General features: G+C 38.4%; 1 protein-coding gene across 2 annotated transcripts in view; it reads right to left on the reverse strand.

Moving 5' to 3' along the window:
• tjap1 (tight junction associated protein 1 (peripheral)) overlaps positions 1-22,096 on the reverse strand; it is a 110,022-nt gene that overhangs the window by 56,344 nt on the left and 31,582 nt on the right. For both annotated transcript variants that reach the window (XM_084093403.1, XM_084093402.1), the window contains exons 2-3: positions 13,931-14,078; positions 908-972 (exon numbers count right to left, since the gene is read on the reverse strand). The gene's annotated coding sequence lies outside the window, so the exon portion shown is untranslated. The remainder of the gene's footprint in view (positions 1-907; positions 973-13,930; positions 14,079-22,096) is intronic.

Genomic DNA, 22,096 nt, shown 5'->3' on the forward strand with positions numbered 1-22,096 from the left:
TTCCAACAAAATCAGGCCAAGTTTGAAACTTTCCAGAAAAGTTCACTGGTTGGTTAAACACCTTCAAACTACCATTGGTCCGTGGCGAATGCGCAGTAGGTGGGTGTGGCTCTGAGGCTCCGCCTTCTTTGACATGGAAATCTTCTCCAGTTCAGTCCGTCGAGGTCAGGCGTCCGTGAGTGAAACATGAACACACTGGAGGAGCTGCTTTATAGTAGAAAATGAAGATGTACTTCTGATGAAATGAGCCTGACACTGTTTTTTCATGTTTAATACTGTAAAGCTGCTTGCTTTTAAACTATCTATTGTATAAAGTGTATAAATAAACGTGACGTGACTTGACTTGAGAGCCGAATTGCAAAGCTTGTGCAAACATATCTATATCGCTACATCAGATGCTTTCTTAACTGCTGTTTTCTCACCACTGTCATTTTTGTGTGTTTATTTTGTTATTGAGAGGAAAGGCGTGCAGCACATATTTACATATTCAACTAAAGACTGCTCTCAGCTAACAGTATATCGCTGGTCATATTTCAAACTTCTTTTTCCTCCTAAGGGAAGAATGAAAAATAACTTGGCTGTGAGTATATCGGGGCCTTCAGGTAGAGTAACAGACAGCAAAGTGTGAAAGACAGACAGAGAGAGTTCATGGGAAAAGAGAAAAAACATCAGTTTTGTTGAGGAAAAAAACATTTCCTTCCTGGAACAGCCAATCTCAGTAAATCTCTTTCATCATGCCTGAACTGATGACTGTAAGAGAACATCATGAGACACAACTGTGTATCAAAGAGAGCTCTGTAGAGACGTGTCATCTTCCAATTAGAGCTATTTCTGGAGGCCGATTGTCAGCAACGCAAGACAAGGATGCACAAACACGGCAAATTATTCAGATTGTGTGTTTTCATACCCGAAACTGGAGTTGGTTTCATTCAGTGGTGTCCTCATTCACAGGTTCTCAGGCCCAGAGCGTCTCTGAAACACACATTTGCTTGGGTTACTGAAATGCGATTTGTCACAGTTTTGCAACATGATCTATGAAGAGAAAGAAATTTACTGTTGAGTAAAAATGTTACTGAAAATGACTGTTGAGATATTGATACAAAATGCAAAACACAAAGTATTTTATTTGTAACTGCTCTAAAATGAATTCAAAAGGTTTTCTTTAATCTTCAATCAGGTGAACCCCTTGTTACAGCCCTTCCAGTCAATCAGATTTAAACATTTATTTGCAAAAAGTGAAATCTAGAGGGGAAAATTGATTAAATCACAGTTTTACATTTATTTATTGAAACGGACAGTTTGAACTGATTGGAAGAAATAAATCTCTAATGCTGTTTTTTGCTACAGAAACACTATTTAAAACATTTCATGCATAATCCTGAAACATTCCTGAAAGATAGTGAAAAACAGCATGAGTAGAAATCGGGATGGTACATGTAAAACATCACATTAGCATCTGGTTTATAAATTCACAAACTTTGTAAACTCCAAGTGAACTCCTGCTTTGTTTTTGGTTTGCCACGAAACACACAAGTTATATTAATATTAATAATATCAGTCGACACGTTCACTCAGAAATCACCTCATTCAGTCACAATTGTTCTTCTTTGCCTAATTAACACGGAGACTGCTCATTAGCCGCGTTTCCACAGGCCTCCTCACTCACACTTACACAGTAGAATAATGAACTCCTGCACGCCACACACACGGTGTGCAAGGAGGAACGACATGAGAGTCATTACAGCAAATTACTGTATAGAGTGTCAGGTCACTGAAAAAAGGGACAATTTGGTTATATATTATGGAAGGTAAAGCCTGTAGATAGAATGATAACTGGCACATTCCCAGGGTAAAAAGCAATAATATAAGTTTAGATAAAGGACACTGCACCATAGTAGTTTTTGTTTTTGTTATCAAATATTACAATAAAAGGAAGTACAACATGGAATTTAGGCAATGTGCCCTTTTCCTTACATAACAGAATAAAATGTTCAAACGGCACTGGGCTCTCTCTGTTTGCCCAACACTGAGGAAAGAAAACACGAACTCACAACTGACCTGATTTAGTTTCTTAAAATAACTCATTTTGGAAGAATATATTGAATGATCTGTTCAGATTATCAGTGAGTAACAACTTTCTACTTCAAAATTTCACACTTAATTCAATGTGTAACTTGGAGTTTCTATTAATATTCATAGTTTAGTACATGAAACGGGCAGAAATCTTATTTCTCCATTTTTATTTGTTTTTCATAAATCATTACTATCGGTCACACTTTACATGTGTCTGTGGATTTTGCAAATATTTAACCAACGAAAAAAGGGCTTGTGACTGAACCTCGTAATTCCATTGGATCCTCAAACTGTCAGTCAAACTTCATAACTCCGCCCACCTCTATCGTGAATGAAATGCCGCACAAATTCTGGACCGTTGGCAATGTAAGGGTAAATAAAGAACGGTAGTGTGAATAAGTACAGCGCTTTCTTTACTATATATAAAGACTACTGTTTTATGTATTTGAGGAGCGGAGAAGAGAATCTGGTCAGAAGAGCATTGGTCGTCGAGTCACAGTCAATACTGTCTGAAATGTGCAGCACTTCGTCTTTAACATGAGATATTGACCAAATGACAGAAAAAAACTAAGCGCGCACATAGCCACAGTAAACTTTATAATCTGTAAGTTGATGAAAACGTACTGAGATGCACTTGCTGCCTCAGATTCGCCCGTTCTAATGACGGACAGAACACTTAAAGTCCTGTACTCAATAATTGTATCCCTTAAAACTCATCTTTGATTATCAAAATGAGATATTTAAAAGATTTTCCTAGAAAAAAATGTCTTCATGCCTTAACATATCTTGAATGTAACTCTACACCCTTGCCTCATTTAGAATACACGGTTCTATGAATATGCATATGAGCCCCGCCTCCACTCACTCAGCTCAGCTCAGAGATCCACTCGTTGACGCTCACACGTTGATCTGATTGGTTACAAGGTAGTTTGTGACGTCAGGATCACTTTGGTTCACTGCAGATTTAAAGGTCCCGTTCTTCGTGATCCCATGTTTCAAACTTTAGTTAGTGTGTAATGTTGTTGTTAGAGTATAAATAATATCTGTAAAATTATAAAGCTCAAAGTTCAATACCAAGCGAGATATTTTATTTAACAGAAGTCGCCTACAACGAACGGCTCGTTTGGACTACATCCCTCTACTTCCTTCTTTAATGACGTCAGTAGAACCGTTTTTTGACTAACCTCCGCCCACAGGAATGCTCCCTCAACTCTACAGAAATTCGTTTATGTACTTGCGCACTTCTTATAACTTACTGTGTTTACTCAGCTCTTACGGTGATTTTCTGAAGTAAAACTGACGCTTCATCTTTTGTGTGATGTACAATAAACTTTATTAAACTCATCAGTATATGTTTGATCATCATTCGGACCTGGTCCGAAACAGCACACTTGTAGGCTATTAATAAATAATGGATACATACAAGCAGATGACAAATACGTTATAATAACCGTAATTAAACTACTAAACTATACCTGTTCCATCTCTATACAGCACTCTGACTCTGTAGGCATTATTGTCCGAGTCGAAACGAACACCGTTACTGAGAGTTTCTGATATTATCATCATTCCGTGAGATGAAATTATCCTGAGAGACTGAGCGCGAGCTCATGAAGCTCCGCCCCCTGGGTCGTCCAGCAGCAGCTTATTTGCATTTAAAGGGCACACACTAAAAAATGATCTGTTGGGCATTTTGAGCTGAAACTTCACATACACACTCTGGGGACATCAGAGACTTATTTTACATCTTGTGAAAGGGTGCATAATACGGGACCTTTAAGGATAAAATACTCAGCAATGGTGTCGACTTATGAATTTACACATGGTTTGTCTTAAAGCATATTAAAAACACCACATAGACATATAAACAACATTAAAAGCTTGATTTTCACCACAGGGGGACTTTAAGTACGCAATTCGCTGGTCAAACCTCGTAACTCCATTTAAGCTTGATTAGGTAAAATGTTAATAATGTAATGACACATTCAAGAGTCTGCAACATTATAAATGTTGAAGGCACAGTGTTTAATTATTTAAAATAATCCCCCCCCCCCCCCGTATTTATTTATTTATTTTATTATGATATTTTCGCTTCCAATATTATAATGAAGGTTTGGTCCGTTTACCCCTACTGGCTAATTCAGTTAAACACATTTTGCTTGAGCATTTATTACTTCTGCAGTTTTGCTCTTCCAAATTCATTGTGAATTTATTAAAAAGAGCAAAAGACTATTACTGTAGAAGACAGCATATCCTGTCTTGAATCTTCACAATCTCAGGGTTTAAAAAATGTGCCTTAAAACTTGCTGTGTATGACTTTATAACATTTAAATGTTTTGCATTTGACACTTCCACTGCGTATATTATCAGTATGTGAATAGTGAACTCATGACCTTGGCACGGTGCCATGCCCTACCCACGAAACACTGCTGCAATGCCAAAACATTCCCAATGTAATTACATTCATCAAGGAGACTGTAAATTACCCCTGGAGATGTGTTCAAGTGTTAGCTGGAAAACATTTGCTCTCCCTGACCTGAAAGCATGCAATATTAAAGTACTGTTATAAAGGTGTTTATTCTTTTCCAGCATTCAGAGTCGTCTGATGTGGACGAGATATGGCTGAGAATATCAAACTAGAGGCCTGTGGCAGTCAGCCATTCATGACCGTCAGCTTCTGCTGTGATACTGAGACCCATTCACCTCCACTTCCCTCAAACACTCGCGCTTTATCTTCTCCTAAGAGACAAGGACAACCGCTGAACAAAACAGCTCTTGTGTGTCATCATGGCTCAGAACACTATTATGTTTATTAATAAATGACCCTGGTCTTATTGTGTACTAAAGTTCAAAGTACTCTCAAGAAAGAGTTTGTTTTCATAACTGTTCATTAAAAATGAAAAACACTCTGTCCCTGTCTTGGAAAAAAAATTCTGTTGACGTAACCTAGGCTGTAGGGAAGTAAAATATTAACCGATAACGTCACGGCATAACATGTTTTTAGCCCTTCACAATCCAGTGTAATCTTGTCCTGCCCTTAATTATATCCACAGGTAAACATGTCAACCTTGATGCTAACTGAAATTAAATGGCTTTTAACAGCACAAAAACATGTTATATTGTACACTACTGTGCAAAAGTTTGAGGTCAGTAAGATTTTTTTTTAATTAAGAAATGAATACTTTTATTAAGCAAGGATGATTTGATGATTTCTCAAATAAAATCTTTTGAATTTTCTATTATAATCCTGAATAATGTATCAAGGTTTCAGTGGCGGCTGCTGGTCTTTCAAAGAGGGGAAGCTCATTTTCGGCCTACATCATAAAAAATTTATTTATCCATTTATTTATACGAAAATTCTACGTTCCTTTTCAAGAAAATGCTCTGTGACCCTGTCGTACCAACTAGGCGTCTTTTCCAGTGGCTTGACCAGTGTCCTCTCAATGGCCAGCAGAGCTAGGTATAATTGTATAAATGTAATAATATAATAATATAATAAAGGTATAAATAATAATATAATAAAGTATAATAATACTACTACTAATACATTTTGTTTCAATTATTTTAATAATTATTTTTCAATTATTACTAATAATAAAATAAAAAAATATAATAAGTAATAATATAATAAAAGGTATAAATGTATAATTGTGTGAAATGTATTATTAAAATTGGCTAGCAATTTCGACAAGCAAATACCAAGAAATAGTTTGCAGCAGTTTGTCTTTCGACTACACTTGCACAATCCGCGATGGGAATGAGCTCGAACAGCTTCAGCATCAGCGACTTTTTATTGTATGAAATTGCTGTCAATCAAAAGGAGACGCAGCCTTTCGACAGACTCTCCAATCATCACGCAGAAGCCCAGAGTCCAGGCCAGCCCACTCCTCATTCACTCCAGAGACGCTGAGCGTCCGTGGGCGGGACATAATCGCAGCATTTATCCAATGACCGTCTAGTTTCGAAGCGCTGACAAAAACTGTTCAAAGCAGCCCCATTGAAGTCACTGACGCTGGGCTTCAACAGGGAAATGCACTGGGACGCTACGGGAATGTATGAGAAGGAAATCGAGTCAGCCGACCTGCTTTATGTAACTGATTCTGAACGAACTTGTCTTTGAGATGAACGTTTTCTAACGCATTTTTAGTCAATAAAATGTCAACACAATAGTACATATTTGACCATTCATTTTTTGATATTATAGGGGAAGCCGAACTTCCCTTGGAGTCTTAAAGAAATCCCCACTGCAAGGTTTCCACAAAAATATGAAGCAGCACAAAAGTTTTCAACAAAAATCATAAATGTTTCTTGAGCATCAAAATCATATTAGAATGATTTCTGAAGGATCATGTGACACTGAAGACTGGAGTAATGATGCTGAAAAATCAGCTTTGATCACAGGAATAAATTACATTTTAAAATATATTACAGCTTTGTGTAGCCTTCTTTCAAAAACACTTTAAATCTTGCAGAGTCCCGACCCAAACTTTTGAACAGCAATGTAAATGAACATGCCCACTTTTGACAACAGAAGAACAAATAGAGAAACACAAGCCTGCCATTCGTAGTTGGCAGGATAACCCTCGATACAGCAGTCAAGCATTCACTATCACTGTGCAAAAACACGGACGGTAGATCAAATGATTCAGGGATCGTTATTCAGGCCAACAGATGATTCAGTTTGCTCATCGACTGCTGCAACACTCAGTAAATGAGAAATTGAGTGATGAGTAGAAGAGAAAAATGACAATTTGCCTTGTAGCCCAAATTTTAAGTGTGCTGAAAGCAATGGCCTCTGAGAAATGTTACGAGGTCCTATGACCATATGCCGAAACGTATTCTCTATATCTGCAGAATGGATTTAACTCGAGCAAAAGCTGATTCAATATCCGACACCTTCAGCCCACTGTCCAGATGACGGGTGTAAAGTGAGTGTCAGATCTGTAAGATTTCCATTCAGTCTGCAGTCTTATCATTCATAGTGTAATTTGCTTGTCTTGGAGCATGGATTGGGGACTACAGATGTTGGTCTTTGGACAGTTCTTCTTGGCCTGGCGCCTCCTGTTGCGTGACTAGCAGAGATGATGAATCAATCAGGTCTAGACTAGCAGAATATTCAATGATACTCTCCTCTACCTGTTCTTTCAATAGATAGCCTCATTAAATCTCTCTAACAAATGTCAAATAACACTTGAGGCAACTGTATTGACTAGTAGGGAATATTTCAGCATCTCGCACATCGAGTCAAAGAGCAGAAGCTGATGCTGGATGCATATCAGGTCAAGTCAAGTCATCTTCATTTATATAGCGCTTTTAACAATGTAGATTGTTTCAAAGCAGCTTTACAGAGATACACGTATAATTTAAGGTAACAGAGATTGTTTTGGCTTTATAGCGGTTCTTTAATAAAGTTATTTTCCAGCTAAAGTTAGTTTTGATTGATTCGCTTCCGTCGCAACGATCATTTGTTATGAAATTAGGGGCCGCTAAGACGTTATCAATGCTTCAGCGTTTAAAACAGCTTATTGTTAAATTCTGTGTGAACATTAGAAGCCACATAAATATGTCTGCTCTGATCTGCCAACATGAAAGATAAAAAAAAACATTATAAAACCTAGTGTCAGAGACGGCAATCCTACTTCAGTTCAGTAGACGGTGTCAATCAGGAGTGTTTTCTGTGGCCACGCACAAACGTTCAGTTGTTTCCAACGATGTGATTCATAGCACAATGAATCATTTTTCTCACCTGACCCCATGGGCTCTATCATGTTATGGACTAAAGTCCTAAATGTGTCATAAAAATCTAGGAATGTACTAGAACAGGGGTCTCAAACTACAGCCTTGCAGTTACATAACGCTCACTGAGTGTTAATAGTTTATCCTTAAAACCAAAATTTACTTTATGCATTTCGCTTTAGCCTTCAATGTTATGTTATTATGTTACTTACAGGAAATTGTCATTAGAGAAAAACACAAATGTTAGAGCACAAAACAGGAAATGATGAATGATTGCTCTTGCTCTAGATAAGGCGGGACATAAATTGGGCAAATGGCTGTTCACAATTACTTGTGCTGTTCACATTGTTCCTCTGTTGCTATAAATATGATGGTTTATTTGTGCTCTCTTTTGTCTGAAACAGAGCTGTTATTGAGCATCCACTGTGATTATGTGCTATAAATATACCATTCAGTCCAAATATTCCAGTCAATCTACTTAAATTAATTACAGTTAACCTACTTAATGTCTATGAACAACAGCATCTGTGCCATGTACAAAAAAAAAAACATACACATACATACATATATACATAAATACGATACACAAACATGACGGTTCGGTACAGCAGGGGGGATACACCTTTTTTTCTTTTAAACAAATGTGTCTGTATTTAAATAAATCCAATTATAATAAAAAAAACATTCTAAAGGATAAAAAAAAAAAACTATCTTAGTTAATGTTGTAAAATATATAGGGAGCCCATACTTACAAATTACAATAATATTAGAGGTTACAATTAACAACAGAGGCCAAATTATTAAATTCAGTTGCTATTTATTTTTAGATATAATAATAATAATCACTCAAATAAAATCATGACACATTTTTTAAACATTAAATAATCAAGACATATATATATATGTAGATATATAGGTATAGATATATAGGTATAGATATATTTCTCTAGTGAACTAACCTGCTGTCGACACTAAATGCCTGAGGTAAATGTAATGCTCTGTGAGAAATTATTCTCAAGCTGTTTTTATTGATTTCTTTCAGTAGTGAAAACAATTATTGAGAAGATATGTTGAGATGTAAACATATCGATGGATCATCTCTTCTTCTGCGATTTCTACTTGTAGCAAACAGTGTTGCATTACCGCGTGCGCCCCCTTCTGGACTGGAGTGTGGATCACCTGTGACGCATCACCACGCATTGAACCGTGATGTCTGTAAGGTACGGGACGAATACATGTACCGTTACAGCTCTAATATACATACATACATACATACACATACTCACCGGCCACTTTATTAGGTATACCTGTTCAACTACTTGTTAACGCAAATATTTAATCAGCCAATCACATGACAGCAACTCAATGCATTTAGGAATGTAGACACGATCAGTACGATCTGCTGAAGTTCAAACTGAGCATCAGAATGGAGAAGAAAGGTGATTTAAGTGACTTTGAACGTGGGATGGATGTTGGTGCCAGACAGGCTGGTCTGAGTATTTCCAAAAATGCGGATCTACTGGGATTTTAACAACCGTCACGATTGGGACTGAACTATAATATGTTGATTGTCTGGCGAGTTGGATGATGTGATGTATGATCCATGTGTGACTTTGATACAGTTCACATACTGACACAGAGAAAGACGGAGGGGTGATTCAGGCCTAGTTCACATGAAAACACACTATGAAGTGCTGTCAAGAGCATGCAGGTGTCCAAACCAACAGGTGTCGATATAACCCTAACCGTAAAGCAATGTTAGCCAATCAGAAGCCTGAAAAAAAAGGTTATTACCGGCTCTGGTAGGCTAACAATGTGTTGTCATAAGCGGTGTCCTGCGTAGTATTGCATTCTGACGCCTCTGTTCCACAATATAATGGGAGAACTGTGCATGTATCTGTATACATGTGATAATCCCTGTTAGCACAGTTATTAGCGGCAATATTTTGGCTACGTCCGGCATTGCACAGACTCGCCTCATGTAAACAAAAGAGAAAATCTTCACCCTGGAAGGAGTTTTCAAAAAAGTTTGGTTTCAGTGACCGGATACTGCGTTTGAGTGTGAACGAACGGCCAAACGGCACAGAAAAATCTGCGGTTTTGAAAATACCCGTGTTTGTGTGGGACAGGGCCTCAGTTTACCTGACTGTAACTGCCATTCAGAGGCTAAAGCATTGAGTGAGAGACAAAACATTAAAAAAAAGAAAAAACACCCAGAAAGGCTTGGAGCTTAGCTCTTCATTATTAACAAGCACCTGAGCTGGGCGTTCGGTTCTACTGGCTCAGGCTCACTGTTGTTCAGGCCTGCAGTGAATAATTCAACACATCAAAGGTTCATATATCTCTGTTTTTGCACACACACAAAAAAAGTCTTGTTTTTTAGGAACTTGAAGAGGGGTGAATATTATAACTCGGTTCAGTATAGCAGGTCTTATACCACTTGTTGAGTCAGACTAGCTCACACTTCACTCTTTCTCACTCTTTATGGAGAATAATTATATATAGAAAATACAGACAAATCTGCCTTTGGACAAAGATCCGGAGTAATATCTGACTATATATCACCTAGGGACCATAAATATTAATAAAAAATAATTTTGAAGTTCAAATTTTATATATAATTTACATACAAATACATAAATTACCTTTTCAAAAAGTAATATTAACAGTTTTTCTGCAGTATTGGTGGTAGCAAGAGGAGACTCAAATTTGATTCTTGCGTTGGACCCAGTAATGTTATGGGCAACAGTCCGAAATGTTAAAAAAAAAAAAAAAAAGTCTAGGATGACCTCCTACACCAGGGGTCTCAAACTACTGGCCCGCGTTTCATTCGGCCTCTCGAGTGTTAATAGTGTTGACTTTAACTAAAGTTGACTTTATGCATTTTGGTTTAGCCTTTAATGTTATGTTATGTTATGTTATGTTATAGCTTCCTTATAGGGTTAATAAAGAGCATAAATATGCAACATAACAAAACAAAAAAACATTTCCCAAATTATTAGAGAAAAACACAAATGTAAGAGCACCAAACAGGAAAGAACTCAAATGATGAATGTTTGCTCTTGCTCTAGATAAGGAGGGATGTAAAATAAATTGGCTAAATGATACAGTTTACAATTACTTGTATTGATCACGTCTTTCCTCTGTTGCTGTAAATATGGTGGTTTATTAGTGCTCTCTTGTGTCGCTGAATAAGAGGAATGATCTGCAAGCGCACTCAGACCTTGCGAATATGGCTGTTAACTGTCAAAATTTCATTTATATCATTCTGCGAGGTAATGTACACTCAATTATGTTTTAAGTGACTGTAAACATTCCATTTTAACTTGTAATATGTATTCTTTTTAAATAAAAACTGTATTCAATAGTACGGAGAGACCTTTGCAAAAATAAAAAAATACATACTTCCGAGAAACTTTTGCGTGCGCACAAGAATTTTTTTTGCTTGCTCACGCATTATAATTTCGTAAATTAGTTTATGTATACTATAACCTATTTCTTTTGAGCATCTCTGCCATCGTACTAGGAAGAAAAGAAGTGCATGGATGTGCATGAATTAATAGAGATCTATTTGGTCAAAAATTGGCTTTCATAAGGGCAGTACTTTTAATATCAAGGCCTTACGTCCACTTTCATGCATCCTCTGTGGCGACCAAGAAACCGGGCTGCGAAATGGTCTTCTGGCACAACACGGCTATGTACATTGTCCTATTTGCCAAGTTCAAGGGGCCATTAAAAAAAAGATCGGTACAGTAAAAACTGCTCAAAATTTGCCTTTGCTTAGGGCAGTTCGTCTGCTCAAGAGCTGTTAAAAATGAATGAAGTCAGTCAGCATTTCTCCTCCATCTGTAAGGATTTTTTAATTGTCCATTAGAGTTTTATATGGGACAATATAAATATACTGCCCTAACAAAATTCTAAGTTTAAGGACTTTTTTACTGTTCCAACCATTTTTAATGAACCATTAAACTTAGCATAAAGGACAATGTACAAAGCTGTATTGAGCCATGAGGACATTTCGCAGTGTGGTTTCTCGACTTCCACAGAGGATGCGGTAAACCGGGCATTAGGCCTTGATATTACAGGTATTGCCCCAACAAAAGCCAAATTTGCCTTTTTTACTGTGCCAATCTTTTTTATGAACCCGTAATCCATGCTCTTGTTTTCTAGTAAGATGGCAGAGTAAATCTAATCTACTATAGATTATAGTAGGGCTGCACAATTAATCGAATTTCTAATAGCGATTACAATTACGGATGCCACGATTACGTAATTGTTCAAAGCCGTGATAAAAATCCACTTTCATTCTTCTGTGTGCTTATGAGCTGTGTTTGGAGCATGTTATGTTGTGAGAGGCTTATCACGACTACTTCAGATAACCCAGTACCATAGGAACTACCAGTGACGTTAGTGTACGCTGATTGGTCGAACACACGCGAAACACTGGCACCCGCCATTTTTAAAAAAGCTATGTAAACTCACAGATTGTAGCCTACATATTTACTCCACAAACTAACTCTACGAACGTGATAAACAGTGATAGATGGACCTCTCAACCTTTATGCGGAGGAGAAAATCCATCGCAACTTTGAGGGGACCAAGCCAAACCTCAGCTAGCGACATTGGACATCTAAACGTCACAACAAAAAGCATTGCTTACATCACTTCAGAGTTCCTACTGGTGTGCGAATGCAACCAGGAAAACGGCCATCGGGAACCATCAGTTCTCGGGGAAACCCCTGGTGGCCTGTTCCTATAACTATCCGGTAGCCTGGAAATCCAGACCTAAATCTGAAAGATGAATGGTCTGGCGTCGACTAATGAAAATCGGCCAGCTCGAGGGGCGGCACCAAGCATGCATTTGAAAATCTCACTGCACGCAATTGGATAACACTACGACCAATCACAACAATAAACCCCATACGCTTAGCTACCAGCAGAGCTAACTGGTAGATTATACTCTTACCGTATCCGGTCGGCAAAACAGCAAAAACGTCCTTCTTGCAAAGGAACGATTCGAGCGCCGTCTTCTGTTCCTCTTTTAGATAAAAAGCCAAGTCTAACCCGTTCATTGTAGCGGCCAAAGCCGTTTCAAACAACTGGTGTTCATCCATAGCCAATGTTTACTAATGACTTTGACGTCACAGCGCTGTCGTCATCTCGCCTCTGGCCCGCCTATATCAGATAACCCGATGTGATTGGTGCAGCTCAGATCGAGGGGCATATTTAATGAGCATCATTACTCGACACCAGAGTAACTCGCTGAGCAAATTCAACTTGGATTACCAGGGTAACTACCCCGTGCAAAAGCCCGTATTATTATACCATGCATTTTTTTTAACCTTTTTTTTATTTAAAGAAGAAACCAAACCAATGTATAGTTGACATTTGAGGCTTAATGTTATAGAAAAGTAATAAAAGTTTTTCAGGAAGAGTTTTTAGCTTGTTTTATTTTTTATTTTTATATATATATAAAAATATGGCATGCAGTCGCTTCAAACAATGGTATAAAGCTATTTAAAACCTCGTAATTAATGATCGCAATTATAATTTCAAGGGAATAATCGACAATTATGATTTTTGTCATAATCGTGCAGCCCTAGGTTATAGTATACACAAACTAGAAATTGTAACCTGTGAGCACATTAAAAAAATCCCCTTTCGCACATGAACATTTTCTTGTGCGCACATGAAAGTCTATGTATATTTTTTATTTTTTGCAAAGGTCCCAGATGGTCCCAAAATTTAGCACCGGGTGATGTTCAAGGCAAATTAGTATGAAACACCATTAATTATTACTCTTAGAGCAAATGGCCAATTCATTACGCAAAAGCTCCAATGTTAAAACATCTCAATGAGGAACACTACAAAATAGATTACAGAAATAAATCCCGGCTCATAAGAACAGACGAGAACAAAAACCTGACAACTTATCAGCAGTTAATGCACAGCATTATAGAGATAAAGTACAAATGATTTATTTCCAGGAAACTACTTGTATTAATTACAGCTGTTCGGCAAGATCAGATACAGAAAATGTAGTTACATTGAGAATCACAAGAGACACAGACACATAAAGTTACAGAACAGCATCAAAATACCGCTTGGCATCGCCCCTCACCTCAAGTGTGCATGTTGCATTCTCCAGAGTCATCGCCCCAAGTGGGTCCACCGGTCGCCAAGGAAACTCAATCTAGCTCTCGTCTCGCTCCTCTTCCTCCCGCTCCTCCTCCCCCGTTCAGCATGTGAACCTCAGGGCTATCAATGACCTGAAACAAAAGCAGGTGGATGGAAAAACACGAGCGTCATTGGCGGCAGAGCAGTTCGCTGCCAATCATCCAGGCCCGGGATTAAGTGTCAGCGAAGACACGGCCTGTGGGACGGCTGGAGCGTGTCTCAAATGAACGTCTGCCTGACTGCTTTGCATTCACACTCACTGATTCGCTCACTATAAGCGCAGGCATAAAGCAGTTAGATGCTAATTGAGGTGTGTTCCATCAGGAGAAAGTGTCTTGATTAATGGATGTGAAGGACAGCTCTGCGGAAAGCTGGATATTCCCCTGACACTGCACACCAAACAAACTGCCTGGCACATGACGGGACTCAGTGAAGCTTGGGGGGGGGGGGAACTGCAAGAACAAGCAGAGAGCGAGAGCTTAAACGTATGTGATGGCGACTCGAGACCACTCTGAAAGTGTTTCTTTGCAGCAAGTTCTTGTGTAAGCAGATCTGCCCTAAAGATTATCCTGCAGAGTTTGAGACAGGTGAATTCCCCATCAAGAGATTCTTTTCTGGTTAAATTTTATTCTTAAAGTTCTTCCTGTTTGACATTAAAGACCATATGTGTGAATATAAGCCTTAATTAAATCTATTCCTCATAGTAAGCATCAAGCCCTGCGCGGTTTGTTCCTAAGCAGAAAAATTCAGGAGTGCGTTAAAAAAAACATAATATTTATAAACTTCACAAAGATCAGGAGGGAGATAAATATGCATCTACCACATATTACAATATATAAACAACAAAGTAAACAATGTCATAATTAGAATGGGCAAAAGCACTGTATTTTGACTTGCAACACTTTTCCTTTAATGAAATCATCGCCTTTTGATGTTTAATAATCACATTAAGCTGTACCGTGATTCCTGTTTTTCCATCCTCAAATTTAGGACCTCTTAAAATGATCATTAAGAGGTTTGTAATGCCATTTAAAGTGCTTCTATTATGCTTTTTCAGAAATTACTTTTCATGCAGTGTGTAATATAGCTGTCTGAATGTAAAAAGTCTGCAAAGCTTCAAAGATCAAAGTAGATAAATGGATTAATTGTCTCCCAAAAGAAAGAACCGATTCTGAATTGCCTGAAACGAGTCGTCAGTAATTCCAGTCTCACTTCCTGCTGAACCCATGTAGGTTTGTAACAAATTTGCATAATGCCAGTCTAGGCTCTTTATTGGCTGCCCACAAACAATGTTTGTTTATTCAATTGTTTACTCCATGTTAGCGTCAAGGCTATTTACATGGCAAACACAAGGTCAATATCACAATCCATAACATTTTAATTATCATATAAAACATTTCAACTTGACATAAGATAGAGAATCTAAAATGCATTCAGGTGATGCATTCTTAAATATCCCATGTAAACATGTTTCTGAATAAAAGCATTTTCTAGTAGTATCATAAAAATTACAGTCCAACAGAATACGTTTGACAGTCAAGGGAACTTAACACGAGACACATAAAGGAGGAACTTCGCCCATCAAAAGAAACCCATGAGTAAGTCTTGAGTGACCCAGTCGGCCCTGCGAACAACTACTACTTGGTTCATGTTGACGTTGTTAAGACACCGTATTCTGCGCTGCAACAGCAAGTTCGCTTTGCTGCACTTCAAAAGGAGGAGGATTTGAGCTGGAATTGATATGCAAAACTGACGTCATCGTTACTGTTTATATCACAGTTTATCAAGTGCTGAGGAAGATCCGGAGCTGATCCGTTTCTTTTCCGACGTGCGACCAATTACAACAGCCTGGGCCATTCGACCAATCAGAGTAGAGTCGGCTCTTGGAGTGGGGATTGAAAGTGGGGATTAGAGAGACTTTAGAGTCCTTTACCGTTTAGACACTGAGAAAAGAGCTGATGCTGCAAAGCATATTATAAAAAGTGTTTTTAACCTTGGATGCATGTAAACCTATTGTAGGAGACCTCCAAAATAAAAATATCATAATTTTTTATGACATTTTATAAAACTGATTTTTTTCACACCTGCCTGAAATTTAAGTAACCCTGAACAGGTTGATTATCTGGTTCATGTGTGTTTGATTGGGGTTGGAGGATGGTATCTCTCCGGGAGAAGAGTTGGAGACCCCCGGTTTAAATCAGATCAGAGATCAGAAACAAAAGTACGATAGGCTTATGGGACGAGCAGAATCGAACTCTCATCTCCTGCATGAGCGCCAGTGCCTTACTGTTAGGTAGGGCTGGGGTAAACGATTATTTATTAAACGATTAGTCGGGCGATTATTTTATCGATTAGTCGACTAATCTAACGACTAATTTGAATTAATTATCCTGTCTGTTATTCGCATATCTCTCGAACCGTTACTCCGATGGATTTCAAACTCGACAGCTGTCTGGGCACGAGTAAGTGCAGTGCCAAGTTTGACGTTGTTTGGATGAGAAATGCAAAAGATATTGTTAAATATATCACTAAAAGAAGCACTTAGAAGGTTGTGGTTTAAAAAAAATAAACATTCTGACATAAACACACTGTCAGCTACAATGTTTACTTCTGAATAATATAGTATAAACGTGATAAATCCATTTTGATTAATTTGAGTAAAAAATGTGTTTTCTTTACCAAGAAAGTGGCAAGATGAAAACCACTATTTTCTGTTTCAAACTTTCACATAGCATCTTTAGGTTATAATAACATAAATAATTCAAATCCAGATTTTGATTTTCAAAGATTTATTATAAAAACAGATTATTTTTTCCCAAAAATGCAATAAATTCATGACACATTTTTTTTTTTAAATGCAATTAATCCATTGAATCAATATAAAAGTTATTTTTCATATTGAAACTGTTGAAAATACACAACAAAGTAAGTTGATCCACATGACAGCCTCTGAACTCGGTCAATACTAATCTTATACAGACACGTACTGGACTAAACATAGGCTACATTCAATCAGCCATCGCTAAGAAATACCTTCTGAAATTTTTTGACGGCGATCAGCTGTAAAATGGCTTGGTCCTGCTCGGTTTTCGTTGACTTTGAGTACAAGAATTTAAAGTTTTTAAAAAGATCCACTGGGGTTCACGTGTCAGCATTCGACATAAGTTTGACGCTGTCGTGTGAGAACAAGCAACAGTCGGCATTTCTCTTCCTCCCGCGTGCCTCATCTTCTTAATCTCCTCACGTAAATGATTAGATTTCGATGGCTTACGTTTCTTCCCTACGGCAGAAATCACCACAGGTTCATCAATGCCGTCAAATGTATAAATTTTTTTGTTTGTTTGTTGATCAAAAAGTGCAAAGTAGATAAGGAAAACTAGGATGCCGGGTGTATTCAAAGCGCCACCGTTACTGTTTACAATGCGTGAAATGGTGCGCTGTGATTGGTTGAGCGGATTTATCACATTCTGCAGAGAAAGGAGACTGGCGTTTGTCGCGGTTTGGAAAGAAAGGGAGAAAACATGACAGAATAATACGGCGGGCGGTGTGTGTGTGGCGAGCTGTACCTCCGGGAATGGTACAAAAAAAAAAAAAAAAAAAAAAAAAAGAAGCGTCGACGCAAAAAATATGACGTCGACGTAATTTTGACGTCGACGCGTCGACGTCATCGACGCACCGCTACAGCACTACTGTTAGGCCACGGCTTTAAAAGGTTCAGACTTTTAAATATGCATAAAATTACATTAACAAACTGAACGTAATCTAATCCACTTACTCTACTTCGAGAAGAGAAGCCGGCTGACCACATCGAACAGAAAACTGCAAGAGCAATAAAACCCCAAGAAAATCAATTACATGGCTGTTTTAGCAAAGCAAGATCGCTGTTCTGTATTCCTGTATAGTTCCATTGGAAAACAAGATAAGGAGAAACACTTAACAGACGTCGCAAGAGACCGTCTCAAAGACAACAGCCGGTTTCCCAGGCCCATCACCGTGATTGATGTCAATGAAGACACCCAATGTACGCTTTAACCAAGAACGTACGAAATAAACAAAAGACCTAGATTTCGTCCAGTCACACATTATTTAGTACTGGCTGAAGAAATCTTAAGTAACTCAAGAGCTGTAAAAGCGGCTCCAAGCTCAAAAGGCCTTTCAAAACTCTTCCCATTCTTCACTTAAAGACTAGACGCCCATGCTGGGCAGGCTTGCACTTTGGCTAATGGTGTCTGGCTTTTGACTAGCATGAAAGCACTGGAATTAGATTAAGGCGTAAAACTTACCATTATGTTAAGAGGACCACTGCACAGCAGGATGAAACATGACGGGAACATCTCTAGCATTATAAGCGAATCATACTGACAAACCAATAGAAAGGTATTTTCTAGGGCTGTCAATTTAATGTGCTAATTTAGCGTGAACACTTAGAGAAAGTAATGTGATGAATTTATTCAATTAATCATGCCACCCGATACGATTCAAGCTAGAAGTACCACCTTCATGTGAACTGCCAGATAAATTGGTTTTGTGGACTGTCAGTCTGTGATAGATACTTAGCATTTGTTAAGTGAATTAAAACAAACAATATATGATTTATGAAGCAACTTTTTGTAACGTATTCAATGTTTTTTATCAGCCAAATGTAGATTAATGTGTGAACTTGCAATTAATTCAATAAATTAATCGCCGTGTCATTGTTAACCGAATTGTTAATTCAATTAGCCTAACTTTAATCCACCAACAGCCCGAGTATTTTGTTAATCAAGAGCTCAAAACATAGAGACAGCAGAGAACAGCACGTGTTAATGGTCCTCTAGACAGCTGTGGATGAGACCAGCTTTGAAAGCTTTGCTAGAGATGTGTTTGATTACAGGAACAATGAACGCAGAGCTACTGACAGCAAGACATTCGGGCGGCAGATAAAGGGAACATTTAATAACACTGCATTGAGAGGTGGACGTATTGTGATTGTGTCACGCCTCTGAATCACCAGCCGCCACGTCATTTTACATCATAAAGCCCATACGGAAATTGAATGGATCAGTTGTGATTCAAGGTTGTTTCTAACCCTTCACAATATGCAAAAAAGCATGACGCCCGGCACAGAGCAAATTCAGAATGCGATCATCATCCTGCATTATGATGCCAAGGGTTCAACCCTTTCATCTTTCAACTTTTCTTTTTTGTCGACTGCCCTGAGCTAATGCGCTGAAGAGTCTGAGTTTTCGCCTCAGTAATAATCCAGCAATCTCACTTGCTGAAACCCGCAATCTCACCATAATGAAGTGGAGTGGTAAGTGTACCTTTGACAAATCAAATTTGCTGTAATGGTATGATCGAACGGGCCAAGGTGACATATTCGTGGGAAGTAATCAGGTGGGGGACTTTTTTTTTTTTTTAACTTGCAAGAACAAAAGGAAAAGGTCTGAACATCAACCTTGGATCACAACTGCACATTTGAGGCACATTTCAACGTGCCAAACATGACAAAAGAAAAGGTGGAATCTAAAAGCTAAAGGTGGAATCTCTTTGTAGAATGACAGAAATGAACAAGAAAAGATACAGGAATGAGGCATGAATAAGTTACTGCATACAGTATATTTTCATGTAGCCAGAATTTTGACTTTCAGCATAAAGTCTGGTCCACATTATAGCTTATTCTGGTCAAAAACTACCCAATTTTGTTCAGTGATGCTTACTTTAAAGGGGTGATGAACTGAGAAATCAAATTTTCCTTGAGCTTTTGACATATAAGAGGTCATCATACTATAAGAATATCCTGTAAGTTTCAGAACTGAAAACGTCCTTGTTAGTCCAATAAAAGCTGTTATTGACACCAGGCACAGCGAACGACAGGTTTTTTAAAGTGGGGATCTATGACGTCAAAGGGTATCAAATACCGCCTCCGCAGAAGAAGATCAACGCCTACTTCAAAACTGCCTGTTTAGCCCCGCCCACCGATTCGCGCATTACATGAAACTCATTATAATATGCAAAACTGTTATCCAATCATAGCAGTGGGTGTTTACTTCCAAGTCTTCAATGCGGCACGCCCATAAAAACCGAGCGTTTCAGGAGCTAGGCTCAAAACCAGGGTAGAAAATAGCCTATTACTTATTCATTTTGATTTTTTTGAATGTAAAAACCAAGCGAACGTCATAAGTTGACCTCAGACATCAATATAAAAAAATTAATAAAGCCAGTTCATGACCCCTTTAACAGTGTAATGTTGGTCTTTTAGTAGAGAGTTTATCGGAAAAAGTTGATACAGAGATAAAAACTGAATTAATAAAACATAAATCAAATAACTGAACAGCAGTGCCGGCCCATCATGATCGTTTGTTCAGACAGCGGAGAAATTAGCAGGAATGTGTATGATAAGCATTTAAGTCCGTCCAAATGTAATAAGTGGATCAATTACAAAAAATAAATAAAAATCTTCTAAAAATCTCACTGTCAAGGTCTTTGGATGTCATCTTTGTCTTCATGTTGGCTCCAGATAGAGAATGAGAATGTTACGTCATGCGTTTCACTCAGCATTGTGGGAAGGCACCACCATATTAGGTGGTTACGCTATCCGTCACCATGGTTACTTCGACAGTGAGACCGAGAGAAATAGCGACTGAGAGAGAAAGAGCAGCTTGATATTCGTTTGCATTTTTGCGATACGGTTGAATAAATGGAGAAATAGGAAGCGAAAGGAAAGGGGCTCTATCGGGAGAGACAAAATAACAACGTCAGGCCGCATTATTTAGAGAAACTGCTTGGCATCAACAACATGGACCCGTACGACCTGCAGCTACAGAATGGATGAAAGCCCCAGAAGCACTACCACCTTTCACACACCCTGACATAGTCAATTACCTGGTTTATGGTATCAGTGCCTACACAATGCACGAGTTCAGAAGCTTTACGTCAATAGAAGCTTATGAACATTTCTGATGTGGCTTGGTGAAACTTACAAACCCACAAACCTGTAAACTGCGAGAGCTCAGTCATACGAGAGGTTTCACGCGTCATTTATACGTGGAAATAAATCTGACATGAATTGGATACGTGCATTTGCACTTGCCGTGTAAGCGGACAGATCGGACATTCCCCTGTCAATGCGTCATTGAAAAAAAGTGTCTTTTTGAAACAGTTCGCGGTACAGATATATCTATAAAAAATTAAACAACTCTAGTTGACTAACAGAGTATTCATTTTGTTCATTTGTGTTAAATAAAAAGCGATCTGGCGTTGTTATTTGTCTCTCCCGATAGAGCCCGTTTCCTTTCGCTTCCTCCTCCTATCTTCATATCTTCCCAAGAAACTGCGGCGTATCGCTAAAATATGAACAAATACTAAGCTGCGCTCTCTCTCTTTCGCTATTTGTCTCGGTCTCACTGTAACCATGGCAACAGATAGCGTGACCACCTAATATGGCGGCGCCTTTCCAGAATGCAACGCTGTGTGAAAAGATAATGATGTAACCAAGCGGCAACCTCCCTCTCTCTTGAAACCAACACTGAAGTGAATTAAACGGCAATTCATCAACTGGCCGCTTGAGGCTGGCTGCAAAAGTGAGTCAAATCTGCATCTCCCCCATGTTAAAATGTTTAAAAAAAAAACATGTTTACAGCCTGGAGCAAAAAGTGGCTTTGGTCTATACAGCTAATTCTGCCCTTCATGACAACCGTGAGGGGGTGAATGTTTTTATAACTCATCCGTTTAAATTATATTAAGCCTTAAATTTCTGTATAATTAAGGGCGTCCACTTTTGAGTGACAGGTGGATTCCCGCTGCAGTGGTCATTAGTCATCATTAGCCGTTTGTCTGTGTCTGTTAGCCGTCACGTTACCTCAGCTCATTGTCTGACTGTAAAAATAAATAAATTCGGGAGTGACGCGCTGCCAAGATGGCGACGGTCGGCTACGCCCACTTTAGGCTTCAAAAACGGTCTTCAGAAACCTACGGGTGACGTCACGGACACTACGTCCATATTTTTTTACAGTCTATGGACGTAACTCCTCATTCTCTATTGTTTTGAAAAACGTTTATACCATTTTTTTTTTTTTACGTTTTATTAAATTTAAAAACTCAAAATGGCATGTGGTGTAAAAGTTTCCAT

The sequence above is a fragment of the Abramis brama genome (assembly GCF_963993115.1).
Source record: "Abramis brama genome assembly, chromosome: 19".
Classification (NCBI taxonomy): Eukaryota; Metazoa; Chordata; class Actinopteri; order Cypriniformes; family Leuciscidae; genus Abramis; species Abramis brama.